Here is a 24,400-nt window from a genome sequence, read left to right on the forward strand (position 1 = left end):
ACGTTTCCCTGAGGAAGATACAAAGCAAGGAAGGTCCAACCCTCAGGAGTTCATCACTAAAACCACCCACGAGCTACTGGAGTCAAGAGTCATGCGCGGTAGCCGCCGCTTACCCGCCATAGCTCCCCATCCAGGCGAGGATGGTGGGCCGTGCGTCTACATCGACATACCAGGGCTCAACTGAGCCGCGTCTCAGGAACGCCTCTGGCCTTCGCGCGTGGGACGTTGTGAGGGTCCGCCTCACGGTTACGTTCGCATGCCTCTCGGCCTGCCGAACGTGGCCGCTGCTCATTAGCGCCTGGTGCGGAGCATTCTGGAGGCTCAGGAGGTCAGGCGCAACGCGGTCCTGGCAAAGATGGAGATGTTCCTCGAGGAGCCGCCTAGGCCCCCGGAGCCTCCTGAGGCTCACGGCCCCTGGGGCTCGTGATGGTCGGCTTCCTCACCACGCGTTATTAGCTATTCCAACACTCCTCCGTCTCCAATGGTATCAGGTGACATCTTTCAAGTTCCATTTCAACTGGGAGCGCCCCCAGGGCTGCATCATTCCCAGGTGGAGTGGGTCTGTCCCTGCGGCATGTATCTTTTTCTTATGTCTTCAGTTTACCTTGATGGGGGCACCCCTCGGGCTGCATTATCCCCAGGCCACTCGGGCCTGACCCAGTGGCATGTATCTTTCTTGCATCTATCTAAGTTGATTCGCTCCTTCATGATTAACCTGCTTGGGACAATCGCCTGCTCGATTGACACCTACCTCTGGAGCTACTCGCTTTGGCACGGCGCTTGCGCATGGGTCCGTCCCTGCAACACCGACAAATCTGAGTGGTCAAGCTCTGGCCGCGGCAGCCCCGCATAGCGCTACCTCACCAGGCCCTTAGTGCCTCAATCACTCCCTCGGAGCAACCAATGGGTGGCTGACAACCGTAATGGCAGCCCTTGTTTTCCTCGTGTAGGTGTACATGGTCCTCCTAAGGAGTCGTGCGGTGGGCATTGTGAGCCCCCTCTCCCTCTCTCCCGTGCAATCCGCTCGCGCGTTAAAAGGGGGGCACCTGAGCATCGCAACTCATGGGCTCTTACTGGCTCTCCAGCCCTCACCCCCTGGCCTTGACCCATGGCATCGTGACCTGTCATACCAGCGGAGGCTGAGCTCGCTCGAGGGCCGGGACCTGAGGATGTAGAGCATAAAGGAAAATGCGGGGAAGAGGGGAGAAGCTCACGAGTACCCAACCCAGCAACACCCCTGCTGCCGGCATGCGGGCCATGCACCTCGCCGGATAACAACTCCAAACCCGCAAGATAAGTCACGCCTCTCCAGAAGCTAGATCAACACAACATCAAACCCTCGCCCAGTGCGGTCCTGTCACGGTAACACTGCCTTCCTTTCTCGCCCAGCGGGGGCTGCTTGTGCACTAAAGGGCACCTCCCGAGCATCGCGCCTCGGGGGCTCTTACTAGACCTTGGGCCGCTCACCTCATGGCATTGACCACGGCATCGCGACCTGGCATACCAGCGACTACTGAAGCCTGCCTGGGGACCGGGACCTATCGGCGTAGAGCACCAAGCCCTCGTGAGGATAGAAAGGGGGAGCCGAGCTAGGAAAGGACAAGCATCTCGCATCAATTCATAATAAGGATAATATGCACGAAAGGCATGGCAGATGCCTTACATACCCCCGCGGGGTGTTACTTCGATTCCTCGTAGGGAACAAAAGATACCAATCTTAAGGGACGCCAACTAAGCGCGCCTCTGCAGGAGACGCCATCATCAACAGTGGGCCGCCAGACGCCGGCGCCAACCCCGTCCAAATCAGTGGCATCGGCGGCTAGATGAAGCTGCCCTGCTCCGAGCGCGACGTGAGCTCGGGGGCTCGTAGCTATCGTCGCTCATCTCTGGAGTCACGTAAAGCTCGGGGGAGCCGCTGGATGCACCGACTCCTCCGCTGCTACCCGAGGAGCCGCTGGGGAAGCGGTTGGCAGGCATGGTCCTCGCCACTCCAGTGCCCCGACCGCCTTCCTTGGGGCAGCACTCCAGCCGGTGTCCTTCCATGTCGAAGACCTTGAAGAACATCAAGGAGGCACCATTGTATTCAAGATGAATTACGAGGGCACCCCCTGTCTGGCAGACCCGGGCGATCTCGCCCGAACCTCGGGTCATGAAGACCATGCCCGGGGCGACAACCTCGACCTCCGCCTCGGTCACGGGGGTGCTGCAGTCGGCGTGCTGCAGCCAGAGCTCCTGAGGCCCCCTCGGTGGTATCTCGAAGGCGAAGGAGGGAGGAAGGCGAATCCAAGAGCGCGGAGGCATAGCGGCATGAAGCACAAGCTCGCGAGAAGAGACCTCGACATGGACTCCAGGGGGGACGACACGCACCGCCGTAACTCACCAGCGTTGACGGCGGCACCGTCGGTGTCCCTCGACGTCTTCTTCTCTAGGGCCCTCGATTCGGGCGTACAAGGGCAGTGGAAACCCCGGTGGTGGCCGCTCGTACCAAGGCCTTGACGTCTCCTATCGAGCACCCTTGTCGCGGCAACGTGGGACTAGCCGCTTCTTCAGTGGGAGTGGGACGGGCCCCTCTCAGGGGGCCTTCCCCTTCTCTTCGGCGGAGAACCGTCGAATCAGTGCCATTATTGTCAAAATGGAGGAGGAGTGAAGAAGAAGAGGTGAAGCAAGGAGAGATGGACTGCTAGGGCTCACGCCGTTCCGTACTGATAGCCGGAGGAGGCCAACCATCGGCCTCCACGATCGTAGGTAATCATGACTCATTTTGCATGCAGGGACTTGTCATGTTGAGCACTTGCTGAGGCGTCATGGGGAAGCGGAGACGCCCACGTCCAATCGACCACCACACAGCGCCCAAGGCTGCAGGCTATTGGAGCCCGCAGCGCTTCGCACTTGCCCCTTCGCTTCTCTGCTAAGCCAAGTCCGAGTGTGCCTTGGGCCCAGGGGCTACTGTCGGTGTTCTGGGACGGGGGTCCCTAGACTTGCCTGCCTGCGGCCTGCGGCGTGGCTCAAGTGGTGGCCCAGTGTGGCCCGTCTTCATCGACTCAACCTCAAGAACCTCGCGAGGGGCCAAGCCTCATGGGGCGGACGACAGGAAGCTTCCTCAGGAACGTTCTCACCAGGCAGGCTCGCGAGGAGGCGGAGAGATCAAGGCAGGGTACCTCATGAGGTTCTCATGACGCAAGCCATGACGATCAAGACCAGGAGGGCGCCAGGCAGGCGCCGGCCTAGGCAGTGTCCTTGTTTCCCCTTTGGTGCAAAGGGGGCAAGCGCAGGCGTGGAGTACCGAGGCATCAGGCAAATGTTGCCATTTCGGTGCAACAAGACCAAGACCAGCGGAGCGGCAGGATGGAGGTCACCTTGGAGCCCAAGACGGCGTCATCGTCAGGGCCTTTGGCAGTCGAAGACCGACTTTAGTCAGGATAAGTGTACTAGATGTTCCCCTTCAAAATGGTCGTTGTTGGCGCCCTTCCCGCTCAACATGTGGGAAGAGGACCAGGGCCTCTATAAATAGGACTAGCCACCATATTGGGCATCATCTCATCTAGACCTCACCTAGAGCCAACAGAGACGGAGCAATTCCTCTCCAAACACACCACCACAAGAACTCCTCCCCTCGCGAGGCAGTTCTTACCTTGTATTGTTCATCATCAGCCCCAGAGGCAATCGACACACCACACACTAGAGTAGGGCATTACACCACAATGGTGGCCCGAACTAGTATAAACCTTGCGTCCCTTGCATTGTTCATCTTGCTAGCCTAGATTCCGAGCGAGGCATTGTGACGTGGGTTGGTAGAGGAGAGATCTTCGTGTGCACCCCAGAGTTCGAACCTCAAGGGTCTGCCGGAACCCGAAATCCGACACCATCTACCTTGATTGGTGAGATTTTTGAATTGAGCACTATAAACCGAAAAATAGGGAGTACTACAACGGAGCGGAGTAAGGGGTTGTTTCGCTTGAGACTAAGTTGGCCAAAGCTTGCCACATCTAAGGTTAGGAAAATTTGACCAATTTAGGTTTGTGTTTGGTTCAAGCCACATCTTAGGCAAGCCACACTATGATCCCACATCACATACACACAACAAGCATGGCAAGATTCCCTTAGGCTTGCCAACTTGTGGCTCTCATTTTGAAGAACTAACCTTAGGCAAGTTTGGCAACATTGTATGGCAAAGTGTGGCACTCCTAGGCCTAAAACCAAACAACCCCTATGTGCATGCATGTGTTTACCCGGGGTGGAAGCACTGCATGCATGTGTGTACGCATTATTTCCTCTAGTAATAGACATCGTGCTATAACTAGCAATGCTATTTTTTAGGTCGATCGCTAGTCGCCTTGGTCCCACAGATTTTTTTTCTTATTTCTGAAGCGTGCTATATAAACAGTAACGGATGGAGTAGTATGAGCGGATTCAAAGAAGAGCGTATTGATGGTTGCTTCTTCCGAGCAACTTACAGTGGGAAAGGTGGGGCTTATGATTTGACTGCTCATTACTCACTATTAATGCGGTGCAACGTCCGGGCTGAGTCTCCCATGCGGTTGTGCAGTACCCCCTCGGTTCTTAAATATACTTTGGAGTATTTGTCTTTCTAGAGATTTCAATGAGTGACTACTCAAATATTTGCCTTTTTAGAGATTCAAATGGACTACTACATACGGATGTATATAGACATATTTTAGAGTGTAGATTCACTCATTTTGCTCTGTATGTAGTCACTTGTTGAAATCTCTAGAAAGACAAATAAAGTATTTAGGAACGTAGGGAGTACACATACAAAGCAAAATGAGTGAATCTACACTCTAAAATATGCCCATTTGAAATTTGTAAAAATACAAATATTTAGGAACGAAGGAGTATAATTTTGTGCATGGCACATGGACCCGGATGCTGAAGAGGCTTTTGGCAATGCTATCAAGCTTCCAACATTTCTTTACATAATTGACGTACTATACAAATAATTTTCCAGCGACATGAATTTGTACAATGGTGTGAGCTTTCAGCTTTTGTTTCGTGTGTCTTGCCATCGATGCTCTTTTGGAAACAATAAAAAACTAACTTCCTTGCTAATGCATCTCAATTATTAGCAGATCAGAGCTAATATTTACATCACAACTGAAGACAAAGTTGTGAGAAGGTGTTAAGTTAAATTAATCCATGCTTTGATTGGCAGCAACATCCCCCCAGCTCTATCTAAATCAACAAGGCATGTTGGGAAAAAAGTAGTTGTATGGAGCATGCAACATTCCGATCATTTTGTGCAGTTCCACTAAAATAGAGCTGAGCGTCCCTGTCCCAAAGATATTAAGTGTGATTACGATAATAGAGGATTGCTAATGAAACAATAAACACACAAATAGAAGCCGGTCACCTTTGTAGTCTCTCTTAAGACTAACTAGTTGGAGAAGATTATGCTCAGAGTTGGATGAGGAGGATAGAGCAAAACCAATCTCCCTTTGTGCAGTCGCACTGAAATGTAGAGACGTTGCCCATGTGACATTTTAGTACAACTGCACAAAACACTCTTAAGAAAAAAGTGATCTGTGTAGTTCACCAAAAGGTCGCAATAGCAACGAGGTGAAATGGATATCACTGTTTGCAAAAAAGTGGTAGAAAGGAAACAATTACTAGCCAATAACAGTTGATGACACATGCGACGACAAAAAAGAAGCATATTCCTTGTCCTAAGGGAAGATAACAACACAATTGTGTTTGTCTAAAACAGTGTGAGGACGATATTGCAATATGGAAAGTACGCCGGACGAGCTACATTTTGGGCAAAGAACTATGGAAGATCCACATGCAGCGATGTGGGAAGATGGGCAGTGGACAAAGGCCAAAGGGGATACCTGGAGGTCATTGGGATGTAACTAGGTGAGTAGCGGCGGGCAGAATCTGCCCATACTACGGTAGTGAGCAGGTGGCATAGGCCCTACCGTGACGGAGCTTGGTCAAAGAGAACGGCGTGTACCGCAGACCGGGACATGCTGCCTTGGCACCGTCGAACGGAGAAACGATGCACTTCCTCCCTTTCCCCCGGCGGATGGGATGCGGCTGGATCAGTGACCAACGGTGAGAGAGAGAGGCCACCGCAGCCTTATGTGAGATACTATGAAGAGAGACAAACCAGGCAGCCAGGCTCCATTGTATATAGTGGAGCGGACTACCTTTTTCTCCATAAAAACCATTTTATATTCTGTGTACATGCCATTGAGCGCTATAACTTTATTTAAAAATAACGCGGCAACACGTCAAGTCGAACTTTGATTCATGCACGCGTGGTACACGACCTCCCTAGGTAAACAACCGCTACATGCATTCAAATTAGCACGTGCGCTGCCATTTCGTAAAGAAATGAGCTCCACCGTGTACCCGCGTGGGTGTGGTTGGCCACGAAGCGTGAGTACGTGCACGGTGCACCTATTCTCTTCTTGTATACGTACACCACCTAGGTGGGGTTGTGTGAGAGAGATACAAACCTAGAGAGATATAGTGTGTGGGTTTGTGAGAGTTTTGGAGGGGGGTCAATCAAAAAATGTAACATATGCAATGTGTGTGAAATAGAGTCCTGGATATAACATATATATAGAGGGGGCGATCCATGAGAAGAGAGTGGAGGTATCATCGGCTTGAGGTGTCCATAGAATCGAAGAGAGGGATGATGTGTGTGTGTGTGTGCGCGCGATCGATAAAGAGTGCCATCGAATTTGTGTGTGCCCACGTCAAAGATATAGAGTGGCTGGCCTACTGGAACGTGAGAGGGGACATGTGTAGTTTGTCTCTGTGGCATGGATACCTACCTGCAGCGCTCGACTATCGGTGTGTGGCGGGGGAAGAGGGAGGCCCAATTAACTATAGAGGTACAATGGCTGGTATATGTGTGGAGGAGGAGAGAGGTCTACCTCATGTATTAAGGAGATCGATCTACCTCATGTATTAAGGGAGATCGATTGGCATCCATGCATATGTGCAGGAGAGGAATAAGGTTGGGAGAGAGACAGAGCTAGAGTGTTGGAGGGGGTGGTAGTGGAGTTGCTTCTAAGAAATGGTGGGATATGCTTGCTAGAAAAACGGAGGGCCTGCCCGCAATATCAATAAGAGATGAGATGGCTGCTTGTTATCTGTGCACGTGCGTGTGAGAGACGTGTCAGGAGGCATGGACGAATGATGAGGGGGACGATATGGCTATGGTAAGCAGACATAACTACATAGGAAGATCAATCGCCCTTTGTTAGAGAAAGGAGAGACATAACTTGTGAGGTACGTCGATCAATGGGGGGGGGATAGTTAAAGTCGATCTTGGTATATGTTGGGAGATCGATCGATATACATGCATGTGTGTGTTAGAAGAAAATGAGGCACGAGGAGAAGGATAGAGAGAGAGAGAGGGATGCATCTAGGAGGTGGTACGAGAGGCATACTATATCGAGGGGGAAGGAGTGTGCGAGTACGAGATCAATGAAAAGAGTGGTGGGAGTGAGGCATGGACGATGATAAGAGAATTGGGGAAGCTTGTGTTTGTGCTAGGAACACCTGGCTAGAGAGGCATATTGATCGATGTGTGCCGTAAAGAAGGAGCTAGGCGCCTTACACACACCATGAGTGAACGACCTAAAGTGAAAAGACGAATTTGCGTGATGGAGCTAGAGAATGCTCAGGGAGGGTGAGAGGGATGTGGGCATGTGCATGCACGAGAGAAAGTTAGCGCTAGCTACAAAGATAAGAGGATTGTGTGGGTGTAAAATACGAATAGATATCATACTTCATTATAAAAAGCGAATTCGGATATTTGAAGAATTTATCAGTGTTTGAAACCTATTCATGTGTGAATATATATAACGGTGATACACATGGTGTGGTTATGAACATGTTATACTACATATAATATATTTTATCTCTACTCTTATAAAAAACAGAGTTGTTGATGATGGTGTGCCTGCCATCCTGCAATATAGGCCATGCGATTTATATCTGGCGAATAGGAAGGAAACTATGGCAATTTTTAAAAAAGATACCCACACCCCTATTTGCAAATTAGGCTCCTTGATCATGTTGATGTTCTGTGTAACGCATGGGCATCTTGCTAGTACTATGTATAATACATAGAACGTTGATTATAATTTCGGCTAATGTGTGGCTTTTGCAACTCAGGTCTAAATACTTGTCATAATGTAGGGGGTGGGGCACTATACTTTGTGTGATAAACACGGTGTACATATGGAACATGGTTTAGATTATAAATATATAGTTAGTACATCAAATGTACTATTATTTGGAATCAACATCAAGTGTATTCAAAAAATAGAATTCGAGTTCATGTAGTACACATAGTTCATATCTATCTCTATAGTAATGATGTGGTGTGTTATTAAGGTAATACACGAATGATGGTTGAAGTTGGCAACAATCATGATTGTAGATTCTTATTGAAATAGAGAAACAAATTCAAATTTAGTTCGAATTGCAGCGGTAGTATAGACATTTGGAATGCACTAAAATGTTGGTATGAGTAGGTTACATGCATTATACAGCAAGCGAAAAAATTTAATTGGACATAACATGGATTCATACTCCCTCCTTCCATCTATATAGGGCGTAATGAGTTTTTTAAGACCGCTTTTGACTATTGACAAGATTAATAGTACATGACATGCACAATGTGAAAATTATATCATTGAAAGAACCTTTCACAGACGAATTTAACGGTGTGCTTTGTGTAAGTTGCATGTCATGTATTATTGCTCTAATATTTGGTCAAAGTTAGCATCAAAAAACGCATTAGGCCCATATAGATGGAAGGAGGGAGTAGCTTTGAATATCATTTGTATAGTAAAATGGGGCAAGACTCTCTCTTTGTGTGGTGTGAATAGTTTTATTTTTTTGTTTTCTTTTTGGTTGAGGGAAGTGCAGATTGATTTGGTATGTACAAGTACAATATTACTACACGTTTGGCTTGTCCCTGAAATTCAACCCGCGTCTTGTTATATCCCGAAAATTCAGATATCGTGCTCCCAAAACTGGCGCCTTGCTATCTCAAAATTACAACGCGTGCGAAAACTCCCTCCAGCTGCCAAATCCCGACACGTGAAATCCCCCTTCTAACCCTGAGCCGAAAGGGATGCTAGTTCAAATCGGTGGGGGGGGGTACTTTTGTAACACACCCTACATTTTGGACAAGCGCGTCCCTAAGTCATGGTTCACCCCCTCCAATCGCCCCCTTTTCGCCATTCAAAATCCTAGGCCGCCATAACCTCTCCGCTCCAGCCGTGAAACCCCACCCTCCTTCGTCCGCCACCTCACCGCTGCCCAGTCGGAGCCTCTTCCCTGACAGCATCGTACACCGCAATAGCTCGACGTCCCTCGTCCACCTCCCCGGATGAGGATCCGGCATCCATCTCGTTGTCCCGCCGGTTCAGTCGCCCCGTCCTCCACCTCCAAGGAGCTGCTCCTACGATCGCCTCGTCTATCGCGGCTGCTCCATCCCCATAGCGCCGCCTTAACCTGCTCCAACAAAACCGCAGCATCCTCACCGACTCCTCGGACGAAGCCGAGGCCAACTCGGTGCCACCAAAGAGGTTGTACACTCATCGCATCGCACCTTCTCCTTAAATCGACCTCCCGGCATCGACGGTGCTCCATCCGCACCCCCATGGAGCGGCTACCTTGAAGCCAGCGCCGCGGGCGACATCTCCACAACGGCTCTCCCCCAGTGCGAGGCCCCTTCGACAGCGGCGTCCATACCAGCCGGATCTGCTGCTACTGCTCCGGCTCTCGCTCGCTCGCTCGCGCTGCTGCTGCCCCGGATCTCGCTCGATCGCTTGCTCGCCCAGCTGCTGCTGCTGCTCTCCCCCTCACTCATGCTGCTACTCTGCTCCAATTTAGCTACACTTCAGTCGAGTGAATCGACTTTTGGGTCAGTCGATTTTCAGGGGTTGGGGGGTCTCACCGGTGTTAAGGAAGAACCACCCGCAGCAGCGACGGGGGCTCGTCAGAGAGGTACCCCACTATCTATCTTAGGGTTCAGGGTGGGGGCGGGGGCCTAGAGGGCTGGCCGGGGCGGCAGTGGGGAGTTGTTTCGGGGCGGCGAGGCGACGCTGGGGCCGGTGGTGGCTGGCGGCTCAGAGGGGTGCAGGTTGAAGATGAACTGCAGGCCCTCCCTAAACTACATGGCAAGTGCCTCTCTGCTACCATTGTGTTTAGTTTCGACAGTAGCATTTAGATTCCACATTAAATTTCAGTTTTGATAGTTAAGTTCAGAGTCAACAGTTTTTACCTCATCTGTTGTAGTGGTGGTTTTTGGGATGCAAATTTTACATCTGTTTTACATCATCTATTGGAGATGCTATTAGAATCCCACTTGAGATTGACGATGTCTGTCTTGTGCTGCTTCAGCCTTGACATCTTACGACTCACCGGAGCTGCTCCAATGACAGAATGATCTATCACAACAGAGCAGTGCCTTGGACGCCGTCTACAAATTCCTCAGATCTTCCTCCACACCTCCGACAGCCACCTCTGCCTCAACTGCTTCAGCAACCAACCCAATGATATTGAGGTCGACACGGCTACGGCAAAGAGGTTGTACACTTCTTGCATCACTTATTACTATACATTCACGTCGATCAATTAGGGCTATTTTGGTTCAACGGAAAAACATAGCAATAGGGAATTTTCCAATGGCACTCTACTATTCAATTATTCATGCATTTTGTTGAAAGGAATGAAGCAAAACATCCACCTGGACCTACTTTTCAAAATCCTATGCATGAAAACAAGACCAAGTGCATTAGTGGCAGAATAACATTCTGACTATACACACTTTCATATGGTTTCACTTTATTTTGGCCATGTTGCTTTGCATTCCTCTGCTCTTCCAATTCCTGTAAACCAAACACCCAAGTTGACAGAAATCATGTGTTTACAAATTCTCAATTTACCATGTGCATTCCTATTCTATTCTGGTGTTTTAACTATCCTTGCGTTTTTAGAATCATGCAAGCCAAATGAGCCGTTACAAAATTACTTCAGTTACAGGTAGGTGTCAAAGGGAACTTTGTGTGGTTTGTCCTGCTCCTGCCGTGACATCGTCCACCTCACATGAGCTGCTCCATCGACAGAGGCATCCACCAAACCAGACATCACGACTCCTGACCATCTTTCGCCGCCTCAGATCTCCTTTCCTGCCGCCGGCACCCACCGCAACGGCATCACCATCATCGACTCAGCAGATGAACCTGAGGAGTACACGTGTCCACAAGAGAGGTCACACTCTTTTGTTTCTGCTTATGTTATGCATTGCTTAAAATTACCTGCTCCTTTATCATCATGTTCACCTCTTGGACTCCAAGTCAGGTCCAAACACTACAAAAAAATACACTTCTGTGATGATACGTGTTTGTCACAGTAGGCCGCATTTTTGTCATGCATGTACATCCATGACGATTTTATGACAGAATCAAGATAGTCATACCTGTGCTGTCGTAGAAGTGTTCCATGACATTACCAAAATTATCATCACGGAATTGTCCACTTCCATGACGACAAATCGTGCGTCACAGAAGTGCTTTCGTCAAGGGTGACCGACACGTGGCATCCACCGTAACGGAATGCCGTTAAGCTAGCGGGTCGGGTTTTGGATCCGATAACCCGTTAACAGCCCCGACCAATGGGAAATTTCCACGTGTAAAATTCTTATTGGCCGGACGAAACACGTGTCAGCTCGTTAGTGGGTCAGATATGCGCCTATGATATGTCGACATGTGCCAGGCCCAACACTGGCCCATTTAGCTTACAAAGCCGGCCCGTTTGACTTGGTCAAAAGTTAACGGGCTGGCCCATGAAAAGCCTGTTAACGGTCTCTTTGCAAATAGCCCATTTTACGGCCCGTTAACTCACGGCCCGTTAGGCCCTAAAGAAAATCGGCCCAACAACGTCATGTGGGCTGTCGCATATAACACCAACCCATTTCACTTTCGGCCCATGTATGGCCCACGACGTCTTTTGGCCCATATGAGGCCTTCGTATCTTTTGGCCCTTTACAGGCCCACGGTGACTCTAGCCCATAATGAACAGTAATTTTCTTTGTACCCGTTAACGACCCGTGATTTACATGGGCCATTTCCAGCCCGTGTTAGCTTTCGGCCTATTGATGGCCCATACGTTCTTGGGCTCCTTTTCGGCCCTCGATTACTTCCGGCCCGTTACTAGCCCGTTCCCCTAATTGGCCAAATTCGGCCCATGGCAAGAGTCGGCCCGTTACTGGCCTGTTACCCTAATGGGCCAAATTCGGCCCATGGCAAGAGTCGGCCCATTTCTGGCCTGTTAACCCATTGTGTCGTTTCCAGCCCGTCCTATATTCTGGCCCATTAATGACCCGTTATGCCTGTGACAGAATTAAGACTTTGTTGTCCTACGACCTGTTAACGACCCATTACCGTGCTGGGCCAATGCCAATTACGCCCGATTACAGCCCATGTGGACCCATTTATCCGGCGACCCGAGGCCCACCGATTACAGGCCCATTTATCGACGGCCCGAGGCCCACTGACTACAGGCCCATTATCGAGGGCCCATAGGAGACCCATGGATCCTACAGCATGTATATTTCCCATCGTAGTTGCGGGCACTAGCAAACCAGGGAAAAAGAAGACTAGGAAATAAATAAGACCGAAACTAACGCTAGGCTATAAAGGCGATTGGACAGATTACATCCACTCGGCATCAAAGATCGCCACCAGTGCAAATATAGGGAACACCCTACACTATGCAAAAATGGCTTGCTATTTTCTTCAGCCGTGGGTGCATGTTAAGAATAAATTTTGTATCGCACCAAAACAAATTACAACTATATAACAAAAGGAAGGTTGGCATAAAACTTAATAGTCTAGCAGATAAATGCACCACCAGAAGTTCAGAAGCTCAGTTCATTTGACCTGACTGTTACGTTTTCATGTTGTATTGTCCGATGGAGCACCATAACACTCTCCTTCATTTCCCCTAGGCTCATGAACAACATAGCAAATGTCTTATAGTCTGGTTTCAAAACCATGCATATCTTGACGACATTGAGCTATGTTTCTCCTTGTTTCACAAAGAGTCTCTGTTAGGGAATGGACTTGTGTCTGGAGCACAGATAAAACATTGCTTTGAGCTTGCATATCTTGATCATGAGGCAGTTTGGACGATATTGCCTTAACAACCAACCCCAGTATTACGCAGGAACGTGATTTTGGCACTGTTAGTGGACAGGTACTGACCCACTGCAGCAAGAGCTGACATTGCAGTTATAGTTGCCTCACCACCTTCAGAAGATGGCGGTTCCACCATTTTTTCCATAGCTCGCTGAAAAGTTGAGGTTTTACGTTAGTAGTACCAGAACAAAAGATATTAAGGAGGTAGCAGAACCAAACAAAATAGCTTTGGTCTATATACATAACTTATTCTGGTGAACCCATGTAAAATATTAGTTGTATTTTACTGCAAAGTACATAATAAAACCAGGTTCCAAACATATGACCATGTACCATCGCTGATGTATTGTCTATTTCTTCACATTGTATTGAGGGCTAAGGATAAAGAGACGAAGTTTATAATACGGTAAGCATAGTATGACAACATTCATATCACAAAACAACTGAGAACAGACAAACAGGCAATTGTAACATATGTTGGGCTAGTCCAGCATGGAACTAGATTACGGGTCAAGATCAAAGGAACATCACTCCTCTCTTTTAAACCTTGTAAGGTGCAATGATACGCTAAGACAATTGTGTATAAAATTGAAAAGAGTAATAGACATTGGCTGCAAACCATGCAGTTCAAGGCACAAGTCAGAGTAAGTAGTAGTTAAAAGGCATGAGGATTAAGGACTTACAACAACGGCTTTGACTGGTGTAGTCATGCCCTTCTTCTTGCTGGTGTGACAGACCTTGAAGATTTCCACAACATTTGGTTCAGGTACTTTTTGGTCCTTGCGGGCTTTCCTCTGCATTTCGAACAAGTCAATATAGATCTGATAATATGGTACAACGAAAAGAGTGAAATAGCAGCTAATTACAAGAGCCTTGCAGTGTGCAATATAGCTACGAGATCCTGTCGTCTGTTGGAATTTCACTTTCGTATGGTTGGCCTTGTTCTTTGAACAGTTCACCTACAAGAAGATAGATTTGTGTGGCACATGCGTAAATAAGACTTCAACATGTGATCTGATCACATATATATAATGTACCTGATACTTCGGATCAGACCAGTGTTTAACAAGGCCCCTCCAGTCTTCATCCGATATATTTTCCACTGGAGATGTTTGGGAAAGTTCACTGTTAGCTTTGCCTTCAAAGTGAGTTTTCCTCAAGTTATACCTATACTGTCACAGAGCAGACTTGAAAACATGGGTGCAAGCTTGTCTAGTTGCATCATCTTGGCTATCCAACTTGAACCTCATCTGTTGAAAATTATGGGAGTCTCATTATCAGCAACCTAGAAAGTATGGGACAGAGCAAGACGATATTACTAGTTTCCATACATAACCATACTTATAGATAAATGGTCGAGGAAGGTGTTGAACTGGGTTTCGTCTTTGTTATTCCTGTACTGAATCCATGTTGGGAGGATACGTACATGACACCTAGTTGGCTGACTCTATAGCATCACATGGCCTTTTTAAACCTGCCTCAAAATGGATCTCCATTCTTCCTCCTCTAGATTTAGTTAACCTATCGAGCATTATCCCTGATGTTTGTTTCCTCTTGCCCCTAGGTGCTAGTCCAACAACGAACATAGGAAGTGTTAGTGTACATCAAACTGTGAGACTACATATAAAGAAACATGCAACTGTAACTTGACTCCAACAACTACCTTCTTGCTGTTGAAGCTCACAAGGTTCATCTGATATTGCCAACTCGTCTAGTGTCAAGAGTGCTTGGGAAGTAGTGTCAGGTGGCAAGGGAGCTTGGGAACGTGCTGCTAGCTCAGTTGACGCACGAGTAAGTCGTGCAGTTGGTAGTACTGTGGTAGGTGTTGCAAGAACTAGTGCTGTCTCTACTTGTTTGGTGGCAGCTATTTGTTTCTATTTGGCTTTTTTTGCAACTCGTGTAGCATGGGATGCCGTGTTTGTAGAATTTTCTGCTGGACTTTGACCTTCTATTACACCATAAGTACCAGCAGAATCTGCAAGATTCATCCGCTTCTCATTCCCTGCCATTTTGTGTTTCTTCCTCTTTCTCTGTGCCATGTTAAGTCAAGCTGACAAGAAAAACGAATAACAATTTAGTTCTTCGAGAACAAATTGATGCGTGATGTAGACAAACTGAACTTTGATGTTAGACAACCACATGATAGGAGGATGTAATATGTATGAAAAACAAGACGGAAGAGATAACCAGAACTATGATGTGTAAACTAAGAAGAAGACATTTCACCAAATTAGAAGCAATGCAATGGAAGGTAGACACCATATGAAAGATGCTACAAATATCGCTCTGCCAAGTTAACAGCGTGTCATCATAAATGGCGTTTAAACAAATGTGAAGTAGTACAAGAAATAAATCATATGCAAGATGCAAACAACATCACACTACCATGTTAGAGGTCTCTCGTCATTAGTGCCATTGCATATTCACAGCATTGCATATTCACAGCTTATGATGTGTAAACTAAGGAGAAGGCATTTCAACAAATTAGAAGCAATGCAAGCTAGACACCATATGAAAGATGCAATGAATATCACTCTACCAAGTTAAAATTGTCTCGTCATAAGTGCCATTTCAACAAATTAGTAGTACAATCTAGAAAAGAATGTGAGATGTAACCTATATCACACTCCAAAGTCAAACGTGTCTTATGATAAGTGATTGTTGCGGGTTACACAACAGTAGTAATTTGATGTAAGAACATGGTGTGATAGACAGGTATGGTATGTTCTAGAAACAGGAACATCTGTCTTATTCAAGTATAATGTGTAAAGTAAGCAGATGGAATTCAACAAAATTAGAAGCAATACAAGCTAGACATCACACATAACATGCAACCACATATAACAGTGCCAAGCTAGAGGGAGCACTAGTGATGCTGCACTAGGGGAGACGTGCTCATCATAAACACAGCTTTGTTGAGTGTCTATGCATGTGTTGTCTTGGAAATCATTTTGGGGGTGTGGAGGAGTAGAAACTGTAGAGGCCCTCCGTTTGGAAGGAGCACCTTTATCCGCTGCCTTGCTAACTTCCTTCCTCTTTATTGATTTTGAATTGTCAAGTAAAACCGACAAGAAAAAGCAATAAAATTCTCTCTTCAGAACTCATTCATGCATGATACTGACAATCACTACTTTGATGTAAGGCAAACACATGATACCAGGATGGAATATGTACGAAAAACAGGACGACATGGCATGTTCACAACTGTTTGTGTAAACTAAGCAGAAACCATTCCAGCAAATAAGAAGCAATGCAAGCTAGACACCACATGAAAGATGCAACCAATATGACTCTACCAAGTTAAAAGCGTCCCATCATAAATGGAATTTCAACAAATTAGAAGCAGCGCATGCTATAAATCATATGAAACATACAACTAATATCGCACTGCATATACTAAAGGTGTCTCGTCATATTGATTGATGTGGGATACAAAAAAACAATAGTTTTATGTAAGGACATGCTTCATAGACAGATGTACTATGTACTAAATATAGGAAGGCATGTCACATTAACTGGTATAATGTATAAGCTAACCAGACTAGCACATGCAGTTTAACCAGATTGGAAGAATTACAATCTAGACACCATATGCAACATGCAACCACATATCACGCTGCCAAGTTAGAGCAAGCACCCGCAATGCTAGTGTAGGGGAAATGCTGTAATCAACTACAGAGCTACGTTCACTATCTTCATCTAGCATTTCTGTTTCTTGAGAATCATGTCGGGAGGCTGACGCTGCATTCTTTAAATGAGGAGTAGTCCCCTTGCCTTCCCGCGTCGTCATAAGTGATTGATGAGGGATACACAAGAATATTAGTTTGATGTAAGAACATGGTTAATACACAGATGTACTAGTATGTACCAAAAACAGAAAGGCATGTCATATTCAAAGGTATAATGTGTAAGCTAAGCAGATGCAATTTAACCAAATTGGAAGTAATACAAGCAAGACATCTGACTGGAGTGGTGAGCATGATCATCTACGACCTGAGAGCCTGGTGGGAGGCGGGCTGCTTCGCCACCATCGCAGCTTTTTGGTTGGCTTCCAGGTGATGCCTATCTTTGCTGGGCTTGTCACTGGCTCGGCCAGTGCCCTGACTAGCTATTTTTCTTCTGGTGCTCATGGGATGGTGGTTCATGTAAATTTTAAAAAAATATCTTTCCTTATCTTACCGACTTCGGCCTTTCGAATACAAGCTAGACACCATATGGAACATGCAACCACATATGACACCGCGAAGTTAAAGCAAGCACCTGGGATGGTGGTTCATTGCGAGCGAGGTCATCAACTCCAGAGCTATGTTTATCGTCTCCATATGTTGACACTGCACCCTTTATAGCGCTGTAACGTGTCTTGCCTACCCGCATACGAAGCCGGAGCGACTTCTCTCTTTTCTTTTCTGCTTCTCTCAAGGTAGAGTCTAAAATACCCTTGCATAAAAATACAATAGTGAGGGTATGGGTGAAGTGTGTGTAGAACTAGTGCACTGTAAAAGTAGAAGATAGCAGGTGGCTAAAAAATAAATGACAAGAGACATATGATAGCTCTACAACATTGCATGGCAAACAAAATTACATTCTACTCCGTATGATTTTGTAATATACGAGCACAGGAAATGCAGGTACTCCTCCAACACACCACCACATGTGGTCATATCTAAGATAACAGTCGACTGAAAATAAATAGGTCAGTCAATTTTTTTTTAGTGAACCGTCCGATCTATAAGGAACGGGCAGATGGCCTTCGTCTACCTACCGCCAGTCAGTATTGACGATTGTCGGTGTCAAAACCGGCGGATCTCGGGTAGGGGGTCCCGAACTGTGCGTCTAGGCAGATGGTAATAGGAGACGAGGGACACGATGTTTTACCCAGGTTCGGGCCCTCTTGATGGAGGTAAAACCCTACGTCCTTCTTGATTAATATTGATGATGTGTGTTACAAGAGTAGATATACCACGAGATCAAGGAGGCTAAACCCTAGAAGCTAGCCTATGGTATGATTGTTGTTCGTCGTATGGACTAAAGCCATCCGGTTTATATAGACACCGGAGAGGGCTAGGGTTACACAGAGTCGGTTACAATGGTAGGAAATCTACATATCCGTATCGCCAAGCTTGCCTTCCACGCCAAGGAAAGTCCCATCCGGACACGGGAAGAAGTCTTCAATCTTGTATCTTCATAGTCTCGGAGTCCGGCCGATGATGATAGTTCGGCTATCCGGACACCCCCTAGTCCGGAACTCCCTCAGTAGCCCCTAAACCAGGCTTCAATGACGACGAGTCCGGCGCGCATGTTGTCTTTGGGATTGCTAGGCGTGTTCTTCCTCCGAATAATTTATAGAAGATTGTGAACGCCAGGATAGTGTCCGGCTCTGTAAAATAAATTCCACATACCACCGTAGAGAGAATAATATTACATAAGTTCAATCTGCTGACATATTCTGTGGCGTGACGTCGCACCACCACCAAGCCTTTACTTGAATTGTTTTTCTTGTTCCACCTCCGCGCGTTTAGCGAGGTGGTTTCCTTGGCACGTCTTGTCGAAGCAGAGATCGTGTTCCCCTTATTCCGGGATTCCCATCAATACGGACGTGGGTAACCCAACCACGCCATTGATTGTGACGCTTGGGAGATAAGCGAGTTTTACCAGGCCGGTGGGGACACATGTTTTTGTCCGCCCATATAAGGGGATAAGGATCCAACCCTTTTACCTGCGCCTTCTTCCTCCTTGGCTTATCCATCTCCGTGAACTCGAGCTCCAGCGCCCAAGTCCGCACTTCTCACCTCAACCTTCTCCAACTATGTCCGGAGCGGGAGGCAAGTGGATGGCCTCCTCCGTCACGGAGGGGCAGATCCAGAAGCTGTGCGATGCCGGATATTTGTCCAGCGACATCGCGCATCGGCTCCCTGACGAGGGAGAGCTCATCCCCACCCCCAGGCCCCATGAGAGGGTAGTATTTCTTCCCCATTTCCTCCACGGACTGGGCTTCCCACTTCATCCCTTTGTCCGGGGGCTCATGTTCTACTACGGCCTAGATTTCCATGATCTGGCCCCGAATTTCATCCTCAATATCTCGGTGTTTATCATCGTGTGCGAGGCCTTCCTTTGCATCCAGCCCCACTTGGGCTTGTGGCTCAAGACCTTCAGTGTCAACCCGAATGTTGTGAAGGGCAGCCAAGCGGAGTGCAGAGGCGCCATGGTGGGCAGGATGTCCCACGTTACGTGGCTGGAGGGCACTTTCGTGGAAACCATTAAGGGGTGGCAATCGGGGTGGTTCTACATCACCGAGCCGCGTGACCCTGATTGGGCAGCGGCCCCCGAATTCAGATCCGGCATCCCCACACGGCTCACCTCTTGGAAAGAGAGTGGCCGGATCTGGGGGGATTCGGAGGAGCTGACCGGACTCCAAGCCTGTATCCAGAAGCTGGTGGACAAGAAGCTCAAGCTTGTCAACATAGTCCAGGTCATGCTCATCCGCCGGATTCTCCCGTGCCAACGACGGGGCTTCAAAATGTGGGAATTCGATCCGGCGCAGCACTAGACCCTGAGCGGGCTCTTCGACACTACGTACAAAGATGTCTGGAAGGTGCTGTTCAAGGGCGCCGAGGCTCCCGCATCCGCTACCGAAGATCGAGGATTCCGCTCGCAGCGTCCAGCTGACGAGGTAAGTGATTTTGCCACTCGTTTTCCATAGTTTGACTCTATGCGGGATCTAAACTCCCTTTATCTTTGACAGGACTGGCTGGCGAAGGCCGAACGGACTATCTGTCCGGCCCCATTGCCAGAGGACCCAGCGGATGCCCGCCTAACGGGGCTGCTGGCTCCGGCACCCCACGTGGTGCCGGAGAAGAAGGCCAAGAAGAAGGCCAGGGGGACTCGGAAGAGTTCCCGTTTTCAGGTGCTATCGGATGATGAATCCGAGGCCGACTCCTCCCACCAAGGCGAGGAGGAGACGAAAGCCTCTCCCCCAGCGGGGGGAGGGAAGAAAAGGAAGGCCTCCCCAACAAGGGAGGCCGAAGGGTCCAAGAAGGGAAAAACTCTTCCCCCTGACTGCTCCGCCAACGCCAGTGACGACGACGAGGACTGGCCTCCAAGGGCCAAGCCCCTGGCGAGATCGTAAGTATCCAGACTCCCGAATAATTTCAAGGTTTTTCCTTTTCGCCACGTAATGTCTTTTTAATGCCGCATACAACCCTGCAGTCCGCCCAAGGATGATCTTCCCGCTTCGTCGAGCGGGTCCTTAGGTGCATTGGATATGGAATCCCTTCCGACTGCCTCCACCCCCCGCGCCACGGATGATGCCGAGTTGGGATCCCAGGAAGGGACCCACCAGGAGGCGGAGGCCCCGGAGGTGTCACAGGACAACCTCCCGGACTTTGCACCGGACTCAGCCCCGGAACCCACAGTGGCTCCGGAGTCTGGCGGGCGACCCCTTCGCAACAAGGGCAAGACTGTGACACCGGCTGCCTCCGTCCAACCGGAGGTGCCAGATAATTTGCTGGAGGCGCTCAATGGTGCCTCCCTCGAAGAGGAACACCACACTGTTATCAGTGCGGTGATTCAGAAGGTGCAGCTCGCCAAGAGCGGGCTGACCGAAGCCTGCAGGAGCCTTCTAACAGGCTTTGAGGTAAGAATTTCAGTATGTATAAAACGGTACCGCATAGACAGTAGCCCCTGATGCTTGGTTCGGTGTTCGAAAAGAAAAGCCGGACTGAGGATCTTAAAAAGATATACGTAGGAGTCATAAAAATATGCCAATATGGGATTGCAGGTTGCGCTGCTGACCTCTGCTGCACTGACTGCAGAGGTCAATAATTTGAAGGAAAGCCTCGAGTGGTCCGAGAACGAGCTCGACCATGCCAAGAAGCAGCTCGAGGACAAGGAAGGTGAGTAACACCTTATTAAAATTGTACCTTACAGAAAAGGATTTTGGTTGCAAAAAGAATGACAAGGATAACGTGGGTATTGCAGGGGCCACTAACGAGGTGGCGACCCTGAAAGAGGCGGTGGCCGTGGCCGAACGCAATGCGGCCGCGGAGCGCACCGAGCGAGAGAAGCAGGAGGCGCGGGTGGCGGAGGTACAGCAAGAGCTCCAGGATCTCATGAAAAGACATGAGAGCCTGGAGCGTGACTCGAAGACTCGAGAGTCTGAGCTTGCAACGGCTCTTGAGAGTGCCAAAGCCGCTAAGGCCGAAGCCTACTAGGCCCTCCAGGAGATTGAGGCGGTGAAGAAAATAGCAGCGGGTAAGGCATTTTTCATGCAAAGTAAGCATGTGAGTGTTAATTACCTGTTGCTTACCCGAATTCGGAGCTCTCCAAGAGCGTTTGTAGATCTTCCTCGCAGTGTTCCGATGCTGCCACATTCTACCAGGCTGAGGAGGGGAGCTCGATGGAGAAGGTCTTCTGGTCTCAGTATGCTGAGGCTGGACATCCGGTGCCCCTTAGCGACTAGCTGAAGCAGCTGGTCGAGCTCCACAAGGCGACCGAACAGGCCATGAAGGGCCTCATAGTTCGGATGTGGCCTAAGGAGGCCATGCCTGGGAGCTACTTCGGCATGGTGCGGCCGCTGGTGGATGCGTGCCCGTGGTTGAAGTCATCAAGCACTCCGCCTGTAATGAGGGTGCCCGTCGGGCCCTTGCCCGCGCAAAGGTGCATTGGGGCAAGATGGATGCCTAGAAGCTTGTGACGGACCCGCCACCAGAGGGCAAGGAGCATCGCACGCCCGAGATGTATTATAAGAGTGTGCTCAAGGGCGCCCGCACTATTGCGGGGGAGTGCTCCAAAGATGTAATTTTTTAGTAGACTCGGATTTTGTTATACTGTGCGCTGAAAACTTAGTTCATATGCGCTAAGCAATGCTTGTTAATTTAAAATATTACCTTCTGTGCGGCTGTTTATCAAATCTGAGAGATGGCAAGTCGCCGGCTTCAGCCCCCATGCCACGAGTGCTGGGGTGTTCGGGATAAACTTGAGCACTCTTGTTCCCATTTTTGGGTCCATCTAGGGAGGCGCTCAACACAGCGAACAAGGCAACCGGACTTATAATGCTTGAACACTCTCACTTAGCCATAGAATTCTATAATTTTAAATTTCGGTGAAGCCCCTAGTCTTCGGAAGGCCGAATTTGGGGCTCTATCCACGCCTGGGCCGGACAAGATCTGGCTCCTCGCTCTAAGCGGCATAAGTCTTTAAGGACTCGCAAAAACCTCTCGAACAGCGACCAGCTCTCGCCTCATCATGACGGTCAGTTTTAGCTTTCTCTACTGAGGCATTAACCCAGCTCAACTGGGGCGCAATCGCAGTGGTTCTCCCAGTGCTACCTTAGCCGATACAACGGAACGTAAGGTACCAAAACATGGGAGCCGGGCAAACCCAACTATTGACCCAAGACATGATTCGGAGCCGATGCATATAATGCTATAAGTTCGGGGTGCCGCACTTGTGAAAGTGTTCGGACTTATCACACCATGCTGCGGGAAGCATAAGCCCCTGGTGTGTTTTTAGCCATACCAAAGTGTACGGATGCAACATGTCGTAAATGAACATATGTATGAAAAAGGAATGCAATTATAAGCAAAAGGGTGCTGCATTGTTTTGTTCAATAAGTGCTGCTATGAATGCAGAATGATACAAATAGCGCGATAAGCAAGGGACGGGACTGTTAAACATATCCCCCTCCAGGGGTAGGCTGCGGATTGATGTATAAAAATGCTCGTAATGGAGACCACCTGTATATTCGTTGTAGCCTGTATCCTTCCCTGGCTATTGCATCGTGAGTTCGGCAGGTCTGCTGCCGAACAGGGCCTCTGACGAACGGAGTCCTGTGGGTAAAAAATAAAAGGTAAAAAGAAAAAAAAGAACGACACACTTGAGAGCTGCTGGTGTGGTTGAGCCGCAGTCTGGGTTTATTGTGGTCGTGCCCCTCTCCCCATGCCCATGGTATCTTCAGAGCATAATGGTGTACGCGAAGGACCTGTTTGGACGTTTTGCAGGGGCTGGGGTGGGGGCCGCACTGCTACGCGTGCTCGGAACGTGCCAGGTGGTCTTGTTGTAGGTTACTCCGGCGTGCTTAGCTATGTCCGGCTGCTTAACGGCCGGACTCGAGAATTTCCTTAAGAGGCTGCATTGTACTTCTGCTGCGAGAGCCGCTGTGTGTTCCTCCGTTCGGAGAGAACATTCAGTGTTTCCGTTGACCGTGATGACTCCTCTAGGGCCTGGCATCTTGAGCTTGAGGTATGCGTAGTGCGGCACCGCGTTGAACTTTGCAAACGCAGTACGTCCGAGCAAGGCATGATAGCCGCTGCGGAACGGGACTATGTCGAAGATTAACTCCTTGCTTCGGAAGTTATCCGGGGATCCGAAGACCACTTCCAGTGTAACTGAGCCTGTACAATTGGCCTCTACACCTGGTATGACGCCTTTAAAGGTCGTCTTGGTAGGTTTAATCCTTGAGGGGTCTATGCCCATTTTGCGCACTGTATCCTGATAAAGCAGGTTCAGGCTACTGCCGCCATCCATTAGGACTCTGGTGAGGTGAAATCCATCGAAGATTGGGTCTAAGACCAATGCGGCGAATCCGCCGTGGCGGATGCTGGTGGGTTGGTCCCTTCGGTCAAAAGTGATCGGGCAGGAGGACCATGGGTTGAACTTCGGGGCGACTGGCTCCATCACGTATACATCCCTGAGTGCACGCTACCGCTCCCTTTTGGGTATGTGCGTTGCGTATATCATGTTCACCGTCCGCACCTGTGGGGGGAAACCCTTCTGTCCTCTGTTGTTCGGCGGTCGGGTCTCCTCCTCGTCATCACTATGCAGCCCCTTGTCATTGTTTTCGGCAATTAACTTGCATGCCTGCTTGAATACCCAACAGTCCCTATTGGTGTGGTTAGCTGGCTTTTCGGGGGTGCCGTGTATCTGGCACAAGCGGTCGAGTATTCGGTCCAAATTGGACGGACCCGGAGTAGTTCTTTTGAATGGCTTTTTCCGCTGACCGGGTTTAGAGCCTCTGAACCCGGAGTTTGTTTTTGTTACGACGCGGCCTGCCATTTCGGTCCTTGAAATCCGGACTGCCAGAATTTTTGCTGAGGTTGTTTCTGCGTGCTAGCCAGCTGTCCTCACCCGCGCAGAAGCGGGTCATGAGTGATGTGAGGGCTGCCATGGATTTCGGCTTTTCCTGTCCCAGGTGCCGGGCAAGCCACTATTGAATA

Source organism: Triticum dicoccoides, chromosome 1B (assembly GCF_002162155.2).
Source record: "Triticum dicoccoides isolate Atlit2015 ecotype Zavitan chromosome 1B, WEW_v2.0, whole genome shotgun sequence".
Taxonomy (NCBI): domain Eukaryota; kingdom Viridiplantae; phylum Streptophyta; class Magnoliopsida; order Poales; family Poaceae; genus Triticum; species Triticum dicoccoides.